This window comes from Euprymna scolopes, chromosome 7, assembly GCF_053919585.1.
Source record: "Euprymna scolopes isolate OS-2025 chromosome 7, ASM5391958v1, whole genome shotgun sequence".
Lineage (NCBI taxonomy): Eukaryota > Metazoa > Mollusca > Cephalopoda > Sepiida > Sepiolidae > Euprymna > Euprymna scolopes.
In genome coordinates, this window is record NC_136488.1 from 77,029,653 (window position 1) to 77,053,999 (window position 24,347).

The 24,347-nt window shown below is 32.8% G+C and overlaps 1 pseudogene; it reads left to right on the forward strand.

Moving 5' to 3' along the window:
• Positions 1-17,391: 17,391 nt before the first annotated feature.
• On the forward strand, positions 17,392-17,496 carry LOC145280544 (U2 spliceosomal RNA; annotated as a pseudogene).
• Positions 17,497-24,347: the final 6,851 nt, after the last annotated feature.

Consider the following 24,347-nt stretch of genomic DNA (forward strand, 5'->3'; position numbering starts at 1 on the left):
ATAATTATTTTATAATAATTATTATAGAGCAGGCACTGTTGAAATATTGCACACATTTTGAATAAAACTGATTGGTGTTATATTGTCATTTCTGTGATAAAATATATTTGCTAAATACATTCAATTACCATTCTCTTTTTATGTTTTGAATAAAATGCATTATAATTTTTATAATATAATATATGTGTAAAGTAACTGTGTGTATACGTGTTTTTATGTCCAGTTAACACTTTAAAAATACAAACTGGATCGAAATAGAGTTAGTATTGTCTTCACCGATAATCCTTCGTATGCATATTATCTAGCCCTTATTACAGGAACTCATTAATTTCTCGATGTAGAATAGGGTGGAATTTATGAGAGAGAGTCTTTTTTTATTATCAATAGAATGATTATTTGCACATAGGTACGGATTTTCAACTTAATTTTCCTACAGTGAAGTGCTGACAATCACGTTTCTATTTGATTTTTCCCATGGACTTACGTTATTCTAAGACACGTAAGGTATACTAATTCACAGAACATGACAATTAACTAGTAAAATGCTTACTAGAAGCAACTATATAGCATGCGCCCATTTTTAATTTTATCTATATAATAATAACACTTAAATTACCTTGTAATGGGTGTTGTAACCCACATCCGGTTTACGACTTCCAGTTGCGCATGCGTACATAAGCATAAACCTATAACAGCAGAAACAAACAAACACAAATTGCTACCGTTGAAGAATTTGACCTGCACACTGAAATATTAACGTTATTATTAAGAAATTATTATTAAACATTGGAAGAGTTGGGGATGTCTTGCAACTAATCTGTATTACAACTCTGTGTGTGTTTTTTTTTAATTTGCGTCGCAAATAAATAAGCAACGTAACAAAAAATGTATTGTTTTACTGTGTACCTTCCCCTTCTGTGTAAAAAAGTGGGAATTGTTTCTTTTTCACGTTTAAATTAAACGATATATCAAAATTGGACTCTAACTTTAAGTGTTATGATATCTGTTCGGTACATATTTAACTATAAGTATGGCAAACCACTTATAATTCAATGGCTGCAAGTTTTTTCCCCAAAAATAAACAATTATAATCAGAACGACTCATAGGAATCTATCTATTTTTTTTTCATTTTGATATACTTTAAAATAAATTTTTCTATTATGTCACAAAAAACTACTTTCTTTACGTCAAGGGTGTCACGCTTAAACATTAATTCCATAGCTAATATAACATACTGACCCAACGGGTTACGGGTAGTCTAATACTTGATAAATCTCAAAATAACGTAAATTTTGAGAACTGAACTAATGGAATCTTCACGTTAATTTTCGCAGACAAAAAGCTTAATAAATTTATAATTACAATATTTGTCTTAGAACTTTCAATGTTGAAACAAAAATTATTTTCTTGTAATATTTGACAAACAATTGACAATACTTAGAACAAAAATTAACCAATATAACTCAAGAAATATGCGTGATTCTACGGAATTTGAATTGAAACCATTTGTGAAATTTTATTTCCTTAAATATTTTATGCTTTATTTTAAGAAAGAGAGTTTAATTTTTCCAATTAATTTAGTAATCAACATATTTTTTTAATTACCTTCCCCCAACAAAACTGTTTAGTATCCAGTGCTCATATCAAATAAAAAAAATATTCAAAACATCCACATTATTAAATTTATTCATCAAACTGTTAATTGAAATAAATGAATTACAAATAAAACAACATAATTTTATAAGATTTGTCTTACAACTTTCAATGTTAAATAAAAATAAAAAACCATCTATATTATATTTGATAAATAAAAGTATTCAGCATGGTAATTTTATATTGGTGTATAACAAACACCGAAAATCCTTGTCAGTTTAATAATAAAGAAAAACATCTGGATTTTATATTTACTTTCGTCTCCATGAAGGTAGTTAGCAGATTTTCAGATTAAAAGCCTATAAACTTACTTTTTCTTTTCCATTAAAAATAAGCAAATAATTTAATCCTATGTTTATATCTGAGTTTGATCGATATTTATAGTAAACAACTATATGCTGATCGATATTTATAGAAAACAAATATATGCTGATTGATATTTATAGGAGACAAATATATGCTGATCGATATTTATAGGAGACAAATATATGCTGATCGATATTTATAGACAACAAATATATGCTGATCGATACCAAATTGAAACTTTATTATTTTAAAAATTACTTTTGGTATATGTAAATGTCTCTTTAACACGAACAAGCAATATTATGATTAACTGACATTCTCTATTTATGTATAATTCATTGATATTTTAAGTCAAAAAACAAAATGAATATAAAACGTACGATAATTTATGAATGCCTTTCTAATAATCTTTTAAAGTTTAGTGACCACACTGAAATAATGACACTATTATTCAGAAAGCTTTTCTTTATATTGGGAAGAGGCGTGCTAACTATAATGTCGTTACCCTTGGCTGGAGTATATATAAGAGATTAAGTTTAGTATTAGGAACTGAATCTGACTAAACACCGCTTACTACAACTCTGGATCGAGGAGGATTCTGGTTTGACAATCATAGCTAAAATTTGTCTCGATCATATTTAAGAGGTGCGGAGAGCACCCGATTTGACCGGGGAGTAAATAAGGTTAAATATGTTTCATTTCACTCAGATTTCGTATGTATTATACTAGAGTCAATTCTATACTGAATATTGTATCTAATATATAATAGTGATTTCGAGTTAAAGCAAAATAATGGGTGCAATCAACTAGAATGGAAACATTTAGCGCTTCAGCCGCGATTCCTACCGATGTAGTTATCGAGAGATGGGTAAGATAAATTAATAATCAATTGAATTTAAGCATGCGCAGAAAGAAGTTAAATACGTCGCCAAGTTGTTATGAACAGTTTGCATTTCAACTTGCCTATATATGCCTGTACGCGTTATTCATCCATCCAAACAAATATTTTACTCGTTATAATTATGATAACTATTTTTTAAATTTTAATGTCAGTGGTTTATGACCAGTAGTTTAAGAATTTATCAATTAAATATTGACAGACAGACACACACACACATACACACATGCATCTACTTAAAATTACCCCGAAGCAGCAATAACACTATGTTTTGTTATACTATATTGTACAAGAAAATCTACCCAGTGTTACCCAGGTATTATGATATTAATAATGCACTATAATATTTCATAGATAATGAAAACTGTGCTCAATATCCTTGATAGAGCAATGGTTTTTGAAGGAAGTATTGCCTGGGAGAAATAATTTCTTTATTATTTTTATAATGCGGTATACTAGGGAAAAGTACATAATGCTGCATGCAAGCCAGTATAGAAATAGTGCATTATCATATATATTAAGTAGCATTAATCTATAGTGTTCAATAATCTAGATTGAGCAGGCATGGGTAAACGCAGCATCGTCAGAGACAAAAATGTCACTGGATGCGGCAATAGGACTCGGCGCAGGTCCACAAGTCACCCAGGCTTGAATTCAGAAAGAATTTGTTCTCTTCTTCACTGGTTTCCTTCTCCCTCGTCCTGAACCCACTGGACTACTTCGTTTGATCACAAGTCTAAAAATCATCAGCAGGACGTTCCACAACAACAAAGCTAACCTGCTCGCCGCAATCCTCTGAGTATTCGCCGGGCCCACATCGGCACTTGTGGAAAAGGCATGTTCCCAATTCCATACACGCATCGAGGCGGTGGTGAAAGCTAAAAACAGATACATTGAATAGATGTCAGCACTACTACATAATAAAGTTACCTGGATTGATTTTTCTATAAAAGTTTTAAAATGAAGCTGTAATGTTTTTTTTTTGGGGGGGGCGACGAATTCATCGTTCCATCTTTTATTAAGTCATATATTACATTATTACTTACTCTACTGCTAATCAAATTTCTCTATTTATTCTTTTAATTTTTTTAATGATCATATTAATTGCTCGCAGTGTATCTATTCTTCATTCAGCTTTCCATTCGATCATTCTTTTCTTCTTTTTTTATTTATTTTTTTGGTTTATTACTCAATTACCGATTCGATTTATCCTTTTGCTTTCTCTTATTCTTTCGATTTTTTCTATTGTGATCTCTGACCTTACCATTTTTATTGTTATCTCAGAACCCTCAAATTCTTTGTGAATCCAACCCCACGTACACGCCATTCACGAAAACCTATTGTGGCTTATATTCTGTTATTCCATTTATCCAGCAGACAGATCTGTATCTGAATTCTTCCCCTGATCCCTAATTCTCTCTCTCAATCCCATTCCATTCTTTTGTTCAACTCATCCTGTTTTATTCGTCCGTTATTTGTCAGACAATCTTATTCATTAATTCATTCAATACATTATTCAGTAGTTTAGACACAAAAATGTTTCATTAATCAATTTTTTGACACCATATATTTTTTTGAATCAATGTGTCGCCTATGTTTATTATTAAAAGTTTCTAATTAAAATTTTATATAATTTGTATTAAGTTTACTTTTTCTCTTTTCGGTTTCATTTTTTTCCTAAGAGTTCTCTCTTTCTCTCATTCTATTGTTTCTGCCTTTACACCTTGTTTTTTTCACGTCATTCACTCGAATGGTTTGTTTCTCCTTCTCTCCCCCTCTCATTTATGCTTGCTTGATTGTAACTCTCTTTTACCTTAATTAATCGTCGGCTCCTTTTTTATTATTTGAGTATCTTTTTGCTCTATTCATTTTGTTCTTTCCTAAATATTACGTCTTTTTAACCTGCGCATTTAATTTCTTTAAACTCTTCTCCTGTCTCCAATTTTCTCTTTCTCTCTCTCTCTCTCTCTCTCTCTCTCTCTCTCTCTCTCTCTCTTACACTTTTCTTACTAATAAATCATACTTATACGTTTCTTCAACCTTTCTTCTTCTTTTCTCCCTGTATATCCATGTATCACCTGCTCAGCCACTTGTTTTTCTTTCGTATTCAATGTTTATATTTCTAAATTTTTATCTGTACTTTATTAATCTTGAGAATTTTTACAACTATCCTTTATATCCGAACAATTCTTACAATCATCTTTCCTGTCTGTTTCTTTTATATTGCTTTATGACTCTATTTAGGCAATCACTTGTATTTTCCCATCTAACTTTTTTCTTAATATATAAATATAAATATATACATATATATATATATATATATATATATACACATACACATACACACGCACACACACACACACACATATATATATATATATATATATATATATATATATATATATATATACATACTACTAATATTATTTCATGTAGATACATAAAAGACTTATGGAACGATATAAAATATTACATCTTCCTATAAGTTAAGGGAAATTGGAGAGAATGGAATCAGATTAATGATTGAGAAGATACAACGGGTACTAGTAATAAAATCGTCTTAAATATTAAGGGAACACCCAGAATACAAGAACTAATACACATAAGCTACAGGCGCTAGCCAAACATGTAGAAACTGTTACAGAAGTAAAACACAAAACAACACACGAGATTAAGAAAACTGAAAATGTAAAATTTAAAGTAAACCCGCCCATACAAAAAGTGTCGGTATCAACCAATATCACATCAAATGGTTGAGGACGGACAAGGAGGATAGAAAGAATAGAAAGAGGGACTATTAACAAAACGTCAATTAGATGAGGGTGATGAGAACTGAGGCATGAGCAATGCTTATTGCCATTCAAATTCCAGTGAACACCAATGATTGGTGCCAATGAGAATTCATTGGTAAACAGAAGTTTCGATAACGAAAATTAATCTACTAAATTAGGAAAGAGATACAGAGTACTAGAAATCTGGGGAGACTTGTCGTCATGCAAACTCAAGGGAACGCCACAGGTTGTACTCGAAAGGAATCTCTATTACCTGCGTAAGCTATTCGAGTAACTACTAAACTCCTACTACTACTACTGGTAATAATGATAATAATAATAATAAGAAGAAGAAGAAAGAAGAAGGAGAAGAAGAAGAAGATGAAGAAGAAGTAGAAGTACGATAGTGTATCCAGATTATTTACAAATTACTTGTTCCTGAAACAGTACTGCAAATACGTCGTCAAGCAGTTACGCCGTCACACACACAAACGGATATATATATGTGCGCGTGTGTGTGTGTATACATATATACAGATATTTATTGAACAACTATTCATACATATACCAAAGACGAACCAACGGTTACATTGTATTGAACCAGCCGTCTGTGTCTGATAAGAAACCAATGCAACACATCAGCGTCAGTAGAAAGAGAAAAGTAAAACGGACAAAATAAACAGGAAGCAGTACTTTATTTAACTTCATTTCATAGCATTCTCACCCGATATATATATATATATATATATATATATATATATATATATATATATATATATATATATATATATATATATATATATATATATACAGAGAGGAAAACACAGAGAGATAGAGAGGGAGAAAGAGAGAGAGAGAGAGAGAAATATGTTTAATCAATTATATTTCACACTTGGCAATACCAAACAAAACTCGATGTAATTACAGGGCACATAACAAAAGTCTATATTCAAAATTTTTAGATGTTTACCCTTTTGCTTTTGATTTCTTAAAGTAAGTTGACTTTCACTATTTCATACCATACCTATTTCGTAGTGCAAAATCATTCTGGTAATTATTATGCCAATTATTCAAAGTATTTCCCCCTGATTACTCAAAAGAAAAAGATCTTATCCATTAAAAAAAAAATAATAATGAATTTGGGAATATTTACAAAATTCGAAAATTGGAAGAGACGTTGCAATTATCTTTTTTCATATTATTACGCCATCATTGAATTGAAAGTAAAATCACCTAATTTTAATCCACATATTATTAAATTGTATTAATTTTGCTATACAATTATATTATATTTTATTTAATATGTTATTTATTTATTATTTTATATATATATATATATATATATATATATATATATATGCATATATATATGTATATATTTATATATTTAGAACGGAAACATAAATATATGCATCTATATATATTTTCATACGAAACTCATCAGCTACTTTTATCGATTTTTCTCAGTAATAATCTTTGATGATTTGATTTTACATATCTATAAATTATATTTTATTAGATAAATTAATATTTAATAATGATTATTTTTTTTACATGGAGTTCACCACTTATCAAGGCCCAATGCCCACTCAGGGATAAGTGTTATTGTGTGTACAGTAATCAAAGGGATAGTATAGCAATAATATTGGAGAATTAGTAAGTTGCCATTACTTAGGGGGGGGGCGGTTCATCAGGAATTTGTTTGTGTTGGACTTGAAGACATCCAGGTTGAAGTCGGGAGAGAAACAAGCAAGCGGAAAGAGTTCCACAGGCGTGCAGTTCTAAGAAAGAAGCTTTGTTCATGGTATCTACGTTTTGATTTAGGCACAGAGAGGGAGAGGGGAAAATTACTGACTGTGGTTTCAGCGAGTCGGGTGTTTTTTGAGAAAGATTGGCGAGGGGGGGAACCAGAGAATGGAGCTCAGACGAACACCTACCATGGAAATAACGATAGAACAATGACAGGCTCGCTACGTCTCTTCTTTGGGAAATAGGTTGCAGGAAAGAGAAAAGGGTATCCCCCACCAAGCCACGGAGTCTATTTTGTACTCCGTCAAGGCAGGATAGGCTGTTTTTTTGCAGCCCCCGCCGAAATGTGGCAGCAGTATTCCATCTTTGGACGTACTTGGCTCTTATATAGATAGAGAATTGCATCATTAGTGAGATATCTTCTGGAGCCGTAGAAGGATCCCACAATTTTCCCGGCGACCTTGGCCACAGACTTGATATATGTGTTCCATTTTAGATCAGGTGTAAAGATCAAACTCAAGAGCTTATCAAATCCTGGCGCCTCCCTTAGACGAGAGCCATCCATTTACATTGATGCCAGATGGGGATAAGAACGTTTATGATGTAGAGATAGGAGCTTGGTCTTAGATTCATTAAAGGTAACCAGCCATCTCTTTCCACACTGTACCACGCGCTCAAGATCAGAGGAGAAAGAATCAGAGAGAACATCATCATTTATGGCCTTTGATGTGTTGCCATAGATGGTCGTGTTATCAGCATAGATGTCAACGAAAGATTTTAGTATGTGTTTTTGGAGATCATTGATGTAGATCAGGAAGAGAGTTGGTGCCAGTGTGGACTTCTGTGGGACACAGCATTAATACTGTGGGCCTCTGATTTCTTCCCATCAACAACTACTCTTATGAGCCTATCTGAGAGAAATGATTTAATGATAGAGAAAACATTTCCAGTTATACCGTAGTTGGAAATCTTGTGCAGTAGGCCTTTATGCCAAACCTTATCGAAGGTCTTTGATATGTCGAGAGCAATTGCCCTAGATAGAGCCTTTGTCGAGGGATTCGCTAATCCTATGAGATATAACCGATAGCACATCTGCTGTAGATCTAGCAGAGCGGAAACCATATTGCCTGTCACAAAGAAGATTATTTCTGCTGAGGTGGTTGACTACTTCTCTATTTATTGTGGATTCTAGCAACTTACTCATGACACACAGGAGACTTATTGGTCTGTTCTGAGAGGGGGATGACTTTTCACCTGAATTCTTAAATACTGGGCATACTGATGAGGTTTTCCAGGGTGTTGGAAAGCACTCCTCCTTAAGGCAACGCTTAAACAGTTTGGAAAGTATGGGGGCAATTTTGGTTGTAATTTTTTTAACACTATAATTGGAATACCGTCGGGACCAGTTGCTTTACTGGAATCAGGGTTCTTGATTAGCTTGGCGACCTCACGCACAGATATTTGTATGATGCATAGCGTGTTGTCTGTTATAGGAGGGAATATGGGGAGTTGATGGCCTTCGTCACTCAGGGTAGAATTTGCCGACAGGTTTTTGGCAAATAGTTTGGCCTTGTCGGATGCTGTCGAGATGAGCTCTTGTCCATTGATAATGGTTGGAATAGAGCGCACGTTTCTGTTCAAGATACTATTTGCTATTTGCCAAAACTGGTGGGAACCAAGCCGCTGCTCAGCTACTTTGGACTTAACGGATTGCGCATATAATTCTCATGCATTTTTTTATTACTCTTTTACAGTGGTTGCTGGCGGTTCTGAAAGCAGCTTTAGTTTCAGTGCATCTATTACGTTGGTAGCTATGGAAAAAGTGATTTCTGTGTGTAATGGCAGCAGCACACTCGGGAGAGAACTATGGCTGGCTGTTAGGTTTTTGTTGGAATTTTTTGGATGGTATGAATTGGCCTATGCCTACAAGTAACCATTCGGTCAGATCTGATACTATAGAGGACACATCCTTTTTAAACATGGAATGGAGAAGGAGATCAGATATGAATGTACGGAAGCTATCCCAGTCCGCCATAGAGTATCGGTATACAGTACGGTGGAGAGGTACGTCTGTAGATTTATTATATTTCATTTTTATCTTAGCTGATACGACGCAGTGGTCGGAGGATCCCAGGGGAGATAGAACGGAACATGAGCATAGCTCAGGGGAAGTTAATAGAAAAAGGTCTAGGAGGCTTGCGAACTGACCGGTACTATCGGGCACACGGGTGGGCTCGCGGACAATCTGAGTGAGGTCATAGGCAATGGCAAAATCATGACAGACCCTCCCCTCCTCATCAGTCTTATTTGAGTGGCTCAGCCATTCCACATTATGGACATTGAAGTCACCGCAAATGTGAATGTTAGCCGATTGGTGAGCAGACAGGATGTGGTCAATTTTTTCTGATATACTCTTAAAGACAGTAACACCACTGTTTTGGGGGGCGATAGAGGGCAAATATAAATGCGGTGGTGTAAGCAAGTGCAATCCGGAAGCACATATAAGGTAGATTAGGGTATTCTCTGGAGATATCCCTGTCACATGGGAAGCCATCTTTAATGTAGGCACATATTCCATGCCTGTGGCGATCTTGGGAGTCAGATTTACATGTTAGGTTAGAGTATCCTTCAATTATGAACTCATCTAGGGAGGTGGCCGGCCCTATTCCAGTTTCGCTTAGAAAGAATATGTCAGGTTTCGTCTCCTCTAATTGGGTTTCAACCTCTGGAAGGTAAGAACGTAGACTCCTGATGTTGGAGAAGGAGATATGATAGTAGGGGTCTACGTAGGAGGATGCGGTTCTAGGTTTATTCGTGTTTTCTATTTTGAGATATTTCATGTTGAGGATTTTGGGGTTTGTGGGACAGGTCAGCATCCTTGGTTAGAGCAGAACAGAGAGAGAATGTAAGGGAGGAAAGACAGAACTTTTCTTGTAACACATGATAAGGTAATGCCGTAACAATTACCCACTAGTATGGCATCGAGAGTCCCCCAACAGAGACTACTGCATGGTCCAGAATTCATTCACCAAATTGCAATACAGCAGCCCCAGTACTTTGCACCTGCTGATAGGACAGCCTCCTTAGGGGTTATTCCAAGGTTCGGGTCTCTGACTATCAGGCGGTTAACGTAAGCCCAGATAAAAACGTTTACCTCCAGCACCCTTACTAGTGACATGGCCGCAAGGATAGACAGAGAAAAAGAAAATTTCCGACATCTCAGACTACTGTTCACGAAGTACTACCAACCTGGGAAGCAGCTTTTTCTTCACTCTTTGTCAGAAACATTACTCATTAGAAATGAGGATTGAGGGACAAAGAAGGAGAATCGAGAGTTACTGGAGCTGCCGATAATACATCCACTGCACCACAATTACCCAGAATATTTTATTGCCAATTAATTAGTTTTAGGTTTACACCGATTTTTAAAAATTTCATTCTTAATAAATAAAACTTACATCCAATACTTTAATTATTTTCATTTATTTATTTTAAGAATATATATGTATATATATATATATATATATATATATATATATATATATATATATATACATATATATGCATACATATATATGTGTATGTATATATATATTTATTTATATATATATATAACATATTCATATATATTTCAATGCCATCCATTGAATGTTTTTTCTTGAATTTTATTTTATTCTATTTTGTTTTTTTTGTTTATTTTTTAATGAACTGTTAACTTTTATTATAATGTGATATATTATATATTTATAACAGTAGCAGTTGAGGATTTTTTGTTTAATTATATATATATATATATATATATATTAATATATGTATATATTTATATATAAAGTTTTTTTTTAAGATTTTCCTTAAAATTCATTATTTTTAACCTGTAATTATAGTGTATAAATATCCTCAATAATTATAAAGCATACACTAACTTTATAATATTTTCTTATTTTAATTAATTAAGGATATATAAATTAATATTTAGAGTTGAAATTTTATTATGCTTTTATTATATTAGGATTATCAATGCAATCGCAACATATTTTTTATTTTCTCCCATGCCCCCATTTTATTCAAGCTGCACAGTCTCCATTCTGTATGTTAATTTGATAGTTTAATGTATTGTTTACATATAATTGTTAAATAAAATTATTACTAACAGTTATCAGATCTAAGTTCAATATTACATAATGAAAATATATAATCCTGATCGTCTTCTAATCAATTCTATAGACATATCTAATTATAACACTTTATTTTATGTATATCTATGAATAGTGAATATTATATTTGTCTGATAATATCAGTATATGCGTTTTTGCGTAGTGATGTATGTGCGCATATATATATACATACATACTTATATATACATATATACATACACATATATATATATATTAAGTAATGTGATTTATAATTTAAAAATTTTTTAAAATTAAAAATCAAAATTTAATTAAATTAAAAATCAGTTTCATAAGAAGGAACAACAACAAAGTCAATTATCCGTACGATCGTTTCGGAAATCCGTGCTTTTTATTTGTGGTATACATGAAGTCACGTAGAACAATTATACATAGTTTTTTTGGTAAGCACGGTCTCCTCATCAGCAAATTTAGGAGGATTTCTATTGAATTGAAAAGACACCAAAAATAAACCTAGCATTAAAAGTAAGGCAGATGAATCTGAAAAATTGAAGTAAAAGGTTTGGATTTAAAATTTATAAGAAAATTAATAAGAAAATTGGTATAGGTTAGAGATAGAAATGAGTAGAAAAAATACATATTTTTTTGAATTTACATAATAAATTTGATTTAAAAATATATAGATATATAATTACCTTTTGGTTTTTCTTTTTTTGAAATCAGGAACTGTATTTAAAGTAGTCATTTAGATGTTTGCTATAGATTTTTATTTTATTGAATGATGAATTTTAAAAGGGCGACGCTCGTGCAGTAAATTGTTTCCGTTAGCGTATTTTGATTTAAAGACGCTACAGTTAATATCTATAGAGAGAGAGAGAGTATTTATTTTGCAAGTTTTTAAGGGGAGATAATTGTCATGGCTTTATTTATTATTTGATTTACGAGTCTAAGGGCGGTAATTGGTTTAACTTAATTTATTTTAAAAATAAATAAATAAATAAATAAATAAATGAATAAAAATAAAAATCTATTTTTACTAATGAGTAATTTTTAATGATTTAAGGGGGTTTATATTTATTAAATTTAAACCAACGTTTATGATTACATGATAGAAGCTCGTGTCTTGAATTTACTAGTTTGGTTGTGCTTTTTATATCTTCATATTTTAAAATTTTGAGGGTTTCTTTTGTACATAATGTACAAAATTTATCTCCTGGTTTATATGATTTGCAAGTCTCAATTATTTGCCATTTTAAGTTGAAAGAAATATTGCTATTTTTAGTTGCCAAATATAGTTGGATAGAGTAGTTTGGTTTGATAGAGAGTTATTTTTAAAAGAATGTTTGTGCGTTGAAATTCTATGTTTTATTGGGCCAGATTTGGAACCAATATATATTACCTCTTGATTATTATGATTATTTTCCGTTAGTTCTATTGTTGGATTATAATGTGGTGGGTTGGTTAATAATTGATCGGTAGATTGATTTAAGTTGGTGTTATTATTTAATCTGGTAGTTGAGTTATGGCTGTTGATAGGTTCTTGTATATTTGGAGTTTTTGATACTGTGCAGCTATAGATAACATTTTTAATTTTACATGAGCCTTGTAGGGGACATTTATTTTTTTCTTCTACAGTTACAGTCCGATGTATTTTGTATAGTTGCATTTTGTAGTCTATTAATTTTATTATTATTAGAGCTAATTATTTTCTGATGAAGGTTAGCCATAGTAGAGTAAGAGACTTTAATTGTGTTCTCATTGAAAATCTTATTATATCTATGGGGGGCTTTAAAGTTCTTATCTAATATTTTAAAAAATTCTCTAGCTATGTTTGTTTCTAGGTTTTTGGAATACGGGGGGTTGAACCATAGGATCTCCTTGTGTCTATTCTTACGTTTGCGGGTTTTAGTTTGTTGTTTATTTATATTATTATCTAATATTTGTAGTTTGGTTTTATCTTTTTTTGTCTCCTGGTTATTTTTCTTAACTCGTATACGGGAAGACATTGCCATATTATATGTTATTACGCTCTTAATAGGTTTATTTTTAATGCAGTTTATGTTTCTATCATTTTCATTTATGAATTTAATTTGTGAATTATATCCAGATTTTTTAAGGGCTTCATTATAGTATTTTTCATTTTTGGTAAATATTGATTTAGTAGAAGACAGTCTAGAAATTCTTAGAGCGATATTGGGAACTATTGATTTTAATATTGATTTAGGGTGGTTTGATTGATTGTGGACATATAGAAGTGATTGGTTAGGTTTATGGTATGGTTCAAAGGTAGAATTTTCAAGATTTAAGGTTATGTCTAAGAAATCACCAATTTTTTTATTAGGGTCGATATTTATACTAAGTCCATAATTTTTAGATAATTTATGTAGAGCTTTAATTGCATTTTCATAATTTTTATTAGTAGAATTCGTTATGAAAAGTGCATCATCTCTATATAGCCCTCCTTCAAGTTTGAATTGTTTATGGAGTATACAATGTATTTCATTTAAAAGGAAAAGGCCAACTAGATCAGTGACCTGGGTCGAGTCCGTCGATCCCATTAAAATGTTGAAGTGGATAGGGGTATTTTTCCTGGTCCAATATTTATTATCAAATGTTATTAAAGACTGTCTAGCTATAAGTATTAGTTTAGTTTCGTCTTGAGTTATATTAGTTAATTTTCGTGCCATTAATAGAGATTTATTAAGTAGGATAGGTGATATATATTGGTAATATGATTCAATGTCAAAAGAAAGAAATTTAATATTATTTTTATTTTGAATATTAGAAAACCAGTCGATTACTTGGTTTAGAAAATTGCCATAGTGGGTATTTTATTATGGATTTAATTTTGGGGATAATTCTATCTAATATGTTTTTACTAACCAGTCCTATATCTGATTTCGAGGGGCAACTGAGTCTAATAGTAGGGTTGATATTGAAGCTGTGTTTGTGGTCTTTTAAAGTAAATCTCGGGGTACCTGGTACCGTTATTTCTGTGTATTTATCTTTTTAAAGTTTAGTTAAAATGTTTTTTGCATCATTATTTATTTTATTTAGTGCTGATTTATTAGTAGTTTTATAATTTTTATTAAGTTCTTTATATATTAGATTTTTATATTGTATATAGTCCATTGTGTAGAAATTTCCAGTTTTATCTGCCGGTACTATGAGTTTATTTTGGTGGCTTGTAGAAATAGATTTTGAAAATTTATTTATTTTTTTAAGTGTTGGAGTGATATATTTTTTATTTTTCTTAAATTTAATATTTTTAATCAGGTTGATTAAGTCATTTTCAAAATTTTCAGTGTCTATGTTTCTCTTAGGGTTTTTGTATGTTTTTAGTCTGTAGTATTTCGCTGCTTTTCTTTCTTCATTGTCTTGTCTGAGGATGGTTTCTTTTATTTCTCCAGGTTGGTGGTGTATTGGTTCTGTGGTTTCACTTTGGTAATTATCAAAATGGTATATATATATATATATATATATATATATATATATATATATATATATATATATATATATATAGGGGGGTGTATGTGCGTGTGTAATGGTTCCAAGTGCTCCTACTATTAAAGGTATTACCTTGATTTTATTCATCATCTGAATCCCCTTTAGCTGTATTGCTAGCTCTTTGTATTTACCTCATTTTCTCTTTTTAGTCGCGTGCAAGCGACTCTATAAGTCACTCCGTCGGTCCGTCTGTCGGTCGGTCTGTCAGTTGGTCTCTTCGTACCACTTTTGTGCTTGTTCGTTTTGGTTAAGATCAAAGGTCTGTTGTTAATAGATGCTGTTCTTAGCTTTTCAAGCTTTTCTTGGCATTTTGGCTAAGATCAAAGCCGCTGCAGCAGGCTCAAGACCCTCCTAGGGTACGTAACGAGGTAACGGCTCGCATCGATGCCAAGCGCTGGCTTGGACTCGACGAGTAATATTTTGTGGAGAGCATTGATCCGCCGCTGCCTAGGGAGAAAAAATGGTTTTTCTAGTGATACTAGCAGTAGCGAGGATGGTCATATGGATCACACGCCTCAAGCGAGTCCGCGAAGGGATATCTATTCCGGATCGGGATCTGACGTCTACTTTAAACATCTGCTTAAAGTAAAGATCAGATGCGATTGGAAGAGGTTGCCTCGAGTGGCTTTTGACAAGAGGTGGGTGCATGACGCTAGCTTGTGCATCCGACGAGGCGCCAAGTTTGAATTCGTGTTACCATCATAAGCATGGCACGCGCGGTACTGGGTCCTACGGAGGCCATCCCGCTAGGTTAGACAAATAAAAAGTAAAGAGACTCTTGACTGGGAGTGCAAATGAGATCCTGCCCCCCCCCCCAATTGTTTGTTTTTTGGCACTAGAGAATCTTGCGAGGCTACTCTACCACTCCCCCTATCTTTTTGTTTTATCACCCCTGGTCAACCCCTACTCGAAGGTCTCCCCACCCATGTTCCCCTTTTTTGTTTTTGACAATGTTTTATTTTTCCTTCCTACACCCGATAAGAATTCTTCCCAATCCCCACTAGGGATCTTCCCGCTTGTTTCCGTTGCCCCGGAAAGCACTAGGTGATCTAACTTTCTAGATTAGCTAAGGGGGGGACCTTACTAACAATGCACTAGGCAATTTTATTTTTTGTATATTTTTTCTAGAATCCCCACTCCCCAACACGAACTGTTTCTCTTCCAAATTCAAGAAACTTTTATTTTCCAATGAATTGAACTTTTTCACACGCACACACACATTTTAATAGTTATAACAAAAAAAAGAATTACACACACACACGCTGGGGTTTTCATTAATTAGATTAGAGTCCACAGAGTGAATGAGGTATCGTAGTAAATGTTGCCAGTCAAGAGTAAAGTCGCCAAAGACTCCATTTTCACTTAGTAACAAAGACCCTGCAACACTTCCCATGCCACTTCTTGTATGGTATTGTGCCTACGTTTGTTTACAAATGTTAATTTTTTGCTTTTATTTTTTTTTTTTGAATTTGTCATTATTTAATTGTAAAATTTTTTCATTATAGAAATAAACTATATAAACAAGATCAAAGTGTAGTATCTGTTCCGGCAGATACTGCAAGCAAAGACCATATGTGAGGGCGACCCCACATATAAGACCTTGGTCAATGTAGGGACAACCCTTCATACCAATTGTCACTATCCAGCTCCCTTACTCCCCGGGGAGTTGGTTCCCATTTCCCCTTCACTCCTCACATTAAAAATCGGCCTTGTGCCTAATTTGCTCGGTGGGGGAGCAAATAAATACCAACACGTCATACCAATTGTCACTATCCTGCTCCCCTACTCCCCGGGGAGTTGATTCACATCTCCCCTTCACTCCTCACTTTAAAAATCGGCCTTGTGCCAAATTTGCTTGGTGGGGGAGCAGATAAATACCTACCAGCTTTTCTTGGCCTTTTGGCCAATATCAAAATGTAGTATCTGTTCCAGCAGATACTGCAAGCATAAACCATATGTGGGGGCAGCCCCACATATAAGACCTTGGTCAATGTAGGGGCAACCCCTTATACACATTGTCACTATCCAGCTCCCCCACTCCCCGGGGAGTTGGTACCCATTTCCCTTTCACTCCTCACATTAAAAATCGGCCTTGTGCCTAATTTGCTCTGTGGGGGAGCAAATAAATACAGCTTTTCTTGGCCTTTCCGCCAAAATCAAAGTGTAGTATCTGTTCCGGTAGCTACTGCAAGCATGGACCATATGTAGGGGCAATCCCACATATAAGACCTTGGTCAATGTAGAGGCAACCTTCATACCAAATTGTCACTATCCAGCTCCCCCTCTCCCCGGGGAATTGGTTCCCATTTCCCTTTCACACCTCACATTAAAATCAGCCTTGTGCCTAATTTGCTCGGTGGGGAGTAAATAAATACCTTTTTCTTGGCCTTTTGGCTAAGATCAAAGTGTAGAATCTTTTCTTACTACATGGTGTACTTATGTTTGTAAGTATGTGATATGAAGTGGGGGATAACTTTTCTGTATTAATTTTATGTTTAAAGTATCACCCACTTTACAACCAGGCACTTTCAAAGCCATTCAAGTCATTCTCCAGATCATCTAAGTTGTTTTTTGAAGGATTCCAGTTATTTTTTACGCATTCAAGTCATTGTTAAGATCATTCAATTCATCCTTAAGTTCATTAAAGTCATTCTAAGTCATTTACTTTTTATTTATTTAAGTCATTTCACCCCATTTTTCGGTCATTTTAGTTTATCTTTAAGAATTTCATACCGATCCTACATTTACGCATTCATTTATTACACGAGAGCGCGCGACTAATGGCTATCGGCCTTGTTATATTGATATTCACCCTTTGGTATGCTGGGACACCAAAGTCTAAGATTTTTACAGGACATTTCAGGTCGCCTTGCTTGATGGGTTTATCCGTTTGTATATCAATGTCCCATAGGATTCTATGTTTCTCGTTTGCAGGTAATGTTGCCAGCTTATGCTTGTACTATTTATCTATGCGTTCGAGATGCAGTTGTTTGCATAATTCCAGCGTACTGCTCTCCCCACTTGGTCGTGCCTGATCTCTTGTATTCCTTTTGAGCCATTTTCTTGCATTCGCTTACTATATGGTTAATGGTTTCGTTTCTTTGTCCACAGAGTCTGCATTATCTGTTTTCTTGTGGTTTTTTGGAACTTCACTATGATTCGGTTAGGTCTACTTGAGTTATCTTGTGGTGGAGTTGTTAGGGATTCAGTTTCTTTGCAATATATATATATATATATATATATATATATATATATGTATATATATATATATATATAGTACTGATTTTCAAATTTAAACGGCCCTGTCGGTTGGGCATTAGAATACACCGACTGCCCCCTGCAGAGGGTAAAAGTCCCTCAATGGGGGTCCTGGATATGACCTTAAACTATATCCAGTGGTGAGGCCCCAGCTTGTGGGCTTTGAGGAGTGTGGAGCCACCATTTAATTACATTTGCTCCCAGGTCCACTCTGACCAAGAGTGGTAGTACCTGTTAGGGTTCCAACTATGGGTTAAATAGAAACCGACTTGAAAACAGCAGATATGTTCTATTTAACATGTTTTCTTCAAAAATCTTTTGATTCGGCATTAAATAACCCGAAAAGGGTTGATATGCCGTAAAACAAAAAACAACCAACCAACCAAATGAAAAAAATGAATTGGATGCTATCTGGTTCAATCAAGGAAAAGTATAAAGCACTCCAGCGGCATTCCTTACCGTTCCAGCTAAGTTATTTATATGCAGATAAGAAAGAGTTATCAGTAAACCACTTCAAACTATGAATGTACTTGCGAATGCGCAAATGTAGTAGAAGTATGTCGGAAAGTTAGAATGGAAAATGTTTATTTCAACTTGCCGACATATTCATCCATCCATCTAAAGAAGACTTTTCCTTAGTATAAACCAGACTCGGTATATAGGTAAAATTTCCAATTAATTATGCGCCCATAATTTTTAGAGTTCCTATTTACAATGCCTCCCCACGGGACAGAGTTAGACACCAGGGTCGTTTTTTTAATGTGGAGAAATGGAACAAAAATTAAAATTGTCTCAGTCGTGAAAGATTTTCCTCCACTGACAGAGAACAAGAAACTGAAGTGCAGCATCTGGAAAACAGATACTACACTTTTATCATGCATGCATCTATCGTTTTGAGTATATAGATTAGTAGCTTTATCATCCCATTTTCCATCGCTTCGCAAAGTTCATTACCTGCCATACTTGAAATTAATATTAATAACAATAACCATTGTATTCATAGGTTTGATAAATTTTTAAGATTTATTCACGTAAAATAAATCTTAAAGTTTTGTTTATATTTAGATAAAGATATTTATTTCCAACTGGCAGGGTTACCCGACGTTGCCCGTGATTGAATGATGATCAATGAATGTTCAACACTTTCATATTTTTTTGTCATCGAAGTCCATGAAATACCCCTATTTTTTACAATAAAATCGATTGATTGATTTAATTTACAATACATTGTAGTCCATATTGTACCTAATGTTGATTTTATACTATAATTCTATTCATAACGGTATGCATTAATGTTTAAAATCTAAAAGTAAAGTAGCATGCTTAAATTGTGCTCTAAACAGAAACATTCGTTTCAAATGCGCCCTCGTTATATAAAAGAACTTACTGTTGATTCTATATGCTCGACATAACTGCTTTACGGTGAAAATCGCTTGTATTTTATTTTAAAATGAAATAAAAAAACAAGTATCATTGTAAAATTGTGCTTTAAGCAGAAACATTCATGTCGAACGCGCCCCTGTCATATCAACGAACCAACTGCTGGTATTATACGTAAGTTATTTCGCTTGGTTGTAATAAATCTTCTCGAATGTACTTGTGATCTAAGGTTGTGTAAGATGTTAAATTTCGTCAACATCGCCAGTTCGTTCTTTCATCGGATTATTTCGATTATCGATATTTATCGAAGACATTCTGATACAAACCCCATCGAAGAACACTTCCAGGCACATGAAATGCGATCGTGTGAAATTTTATAAAAATCGGCCCAGCCATTTCCGAATCCATAAGGAACGAACTTAAGACACACAGGCACCCTCCCTTTTATATAATATTAGAGATAGCGATCAATATGACACACTGTAAAGAAATTAGAGTAAATAAGAAATTCACTTCTAACTCTACAATGCCACCCTCCACCCATGTATACAGTTATGTTGTCACATTTGGGCTACTATTCTCTCACTCCTGGACATGGTTCAAAAGAGAGTCGCTAACCTGATACGTCCTTAACTGTCAGCTAAGCTTCAACCTCTGCCTCCTCGACGAAATGTTGCATCCCTCTGCCTGTTTTACAAATATTTTAACGGTTCATTTTCCGACGAACTGCAAGCTCTTGTAGCCCCTTGACGTATATACTTCCGACAAACCTGACAAGCAGCAACGCCCCTAGATCTAAGAAAGCTTTCTGCTTCAATAGTTACTTCCCCAGAACTGCACGACTTTCGTATTCCCTTCTGGTTTCCTGCTTCGCCAACTCTACTGATATGCATCAGTTCAAATGCAATGTGAACAGGCATAGTGCTACTCAACTCCCTTCATAGTATCTCTGCAAGTCATGCCCCTCATAGAAACCCCCTATATCAAAGCGGCACTGTGCCTTGTTTGAGGTGAACATGTAATAATAAAGAAAAAAAACTTGGCGATAGTATTGGTGTTTTTTTTTGTTTTGTTTTTTGTCGTTTTTTTTTTGTATTTTTTTTTTTCATTGTATGCAGACGGAGTATGTATCCCGTTGTTAATCGCAAAGGGGAGAGAGCAGTAAGTAACCCTCTCGCATTACAGTATACCTTACGTTAGCGTAAAGGAGATGGAGAGAGAGAATAAAAGAGAGAGACAGGGGATTAAACGTTCTCTCTCTGAACTCTCAATCATGTCCTGTGTATCTTTCTTTATATTAACATATGAAATTAACTTGTCTGGATAATAATCAACTGAAATTAACTTGTCTGGATAATAATCAAAAATAATTTAAAAAGGTTTTAATAAGATATCATTATCATTGCTTCCTTAAATGCTTTCTCTTGTATAAAGTGTATTCATTTCTGTTGTTATGGATAAAAACATTCCGTATAAATGGAATAAAATAGGACAGAAGTAATCGCAGCAAATATTAATTTATAATGCACTGTTTTGAAATGGTTAGGCAAATCAGAAATTAAAAGTTCTGTCTTTTGTTTTTCTCTTCATGATATATACACTATTTGAACATGCTGTGTTGTAATACAGGTTTAAATAATAACAACACGTTTCGATAGTAATTAAGGTGTAATAATAAACGAAAACAATCTTTTACATTCATTCATTCAAATATTTTCATTTGGGAGGACCTATAAATAACAATGACAACTTTTGTCATCTATCATAGAGTGACGACGCATTTCTTTCAATTTCATTTACAGTGAGTAAATCTTAATTAATATTCTCTTATTTGAATGGGGTTACGTAGGTCGAAGATATATCGCCTATATCTTCCAGTAACTTTTCTTGTTGCGTCAAAGAATACCACAACCACACATATATATATATATATATATATATATATATATATATATATATATTTTTTATACATATATATATATATATATATATATATATACTTATCTAGATATATGTATGCGTGTGTGTTCTGGGAGATTGAAATATTTCACAGTTAGATGAATGCTTGATTAATAGTAATTAAAAATAGTAATAAAAATAATACACTGTTATTCATAATATAATTATTTGTGTGCATTCATATATGCATAAATATATAAAAATATATGTGTATATACATATATATATATATATATATATATATATATATATATATATATATATATAGGTTTTTCGATGCATATCTACATATATGTAAATATCTATAAAATATATAGAAACACACACGTATATAAGATATTTATGCGTGTGTGTGCGTGATGCTTTGTTCACTGAAATTTAGATGAAATAAGTCATGGGTTCCGTTGGTTTCAAATCTGAAAATTAGGGACCGTTTAAGATACCCATACCAAGCTCTCCTCGGTAATTATCAGATTTTATACCGACGATTCCCATGACTTAATTCATCTAAACTTTCTAGAAACAAAACATAAATAATATGCTGTTATTTTCTGATTTTTTCTTCATAATAGAGCACTCTGCTGTGATCCTTTTCCCGAAAAACATATAACATATGTATATGTATATATATATATATATATATATATATATATATATATATATATATATATATATATACTTTGGGACCTATTATAAAGTGGCCGATTATTATTATGCAATAATAATAATGAAAACTCCGAACGCTTTAACATTCATATATATATATATATATATATATATATATATATATATATATATATATATATATATATATATATATATATATATATATATATATATATTTGTTTTGTTTTGGTTTTAGCGATATGTTTTGAATGAATTCAATTATTTACGAAGGTGCATTTTTACCTAAATGCGAGTTGGGAATAATTTCCCCTTTTAACCAATTTGATACCCCGACATGGGGAGCGGTATATATTATTTTATATTATTATATATATATATTATAGTTGATAATTACATTTTAAAAATAATATATATATATATATATATATATATATAATTCAAAATTAAAATGACAAGGGAAAAACTTTGCATCGTAGTGTGTATAATTTTTAATTTTATTGGTATATATTAAACTTCTGGATAAAAGAATATGTAATAAGATATATATATATATATATATTTATATATCTATATATATATATATATATATATATATATATATATATATATATATATATATATATATACAATGGGTGTGTAACTGTTTATGTGTGTATGTGTGCAGCAGTATACATGTGCTATTCAATTAAAATAAAGGATGCCCAAAATGCAAATAAAAAGATTGATTAGCACAATTAATCCTATGCGTTCATGTATCGGATTATATATTTCCCCAGCTTTGTTCGTATTCCTACGAAACTCCCCTTAACTAAGCTTCTGTCACATTCTTCGCATGATCCTAATGTTTTCTCAGCATGCTAGTGCCTCGCCCCAAATGCAACACTGCATTTCCCGCAACCATTGAACCCCCTTCCTCTCCTGACAAACTCTGATATCACGCGATAGTCGTTTTTGATCTCTCTTCTTTGTTTCAGTTTTCTTGCGTCGCATTTCTTAATAGGTCCACGTTTGCATTATATGTCTGCCTTCCTGGGGAAAACTCTTATTTTGATGATTTAATGTTATCACCCTTTCTTCTTTTCTGTCGTGCTTGTATTCTTTAGTTGAATGATTTAAAAAATTGCATTGTTTCTTATATTCAAGGTTTAAAAAAGATACTTTATTGTAGTATATAAATGCCTTGATAAACTCATTGCATTTGTCCCCCCCTCAACGTACATATCCACGAGAAAACCACTTAGCAACAAAATCTTATCCCTTCACTGTCTGGATCCCTAAATGCCAGAAAGGTTTCTACCCTAATAGTTTATTTCTTCGAACAATTAGTATTTGGAATTCCCTCTCTGCTCCTTCCTTCGCTTCTTGCTCTAATATGTAGAAATTTACATTTAAGGTAAACCAACATCTTGATTATCTTTCAATTGTCCCTTAAGTTCAAGTGGCAATATGCCTTTTTAGCGGTGAACGCGTATATATATATATATATATATATATATATATATATATATATATATATATATAAACATGTAAATAATAGGGGAGTTTACGAGGTAAATGGAAACGCAAGCTTTAGTCCAATAGGCGTATTAATGTTTATATTATCCAAACCACGTAATAAAAAATACGACAGTGAGAAGTAGAGCCTAATATCATAAATATCAATAACAACTGTGAATCAGAAACTTACATGTACAAATTTATTTTTCGACAAAATGTCTCCAATAGACAAACATTGTTATATAGAAAGACTTTGGTCACATATTTTCAAATTAGTTTTGCTTTTATATTGTTTTCTATTACGATTCTACATACTTATTTATCAATTCAATCCTTTACATTATTTTCTTTTCTTATTAGTAATTGACTTGTTTGTATACAAATCCAATATTGTGTTTTTGGATTTTTTTCCCTCGCTTTCGGGAAATATATTCTACGTGTGTCGCTTTTTTTTACATTTACTTCTTTTTATTTAATTCTCTGTTCTTTTATGATTTTCTAATAAAACCGTTTGTACCTTTTTAAAATCTGTAATTTATTGAGATTGTTTACTACGTTAACGTTTGTGTAGTCTTGACCATTATCCGATGCATTACAATATTTCCGTA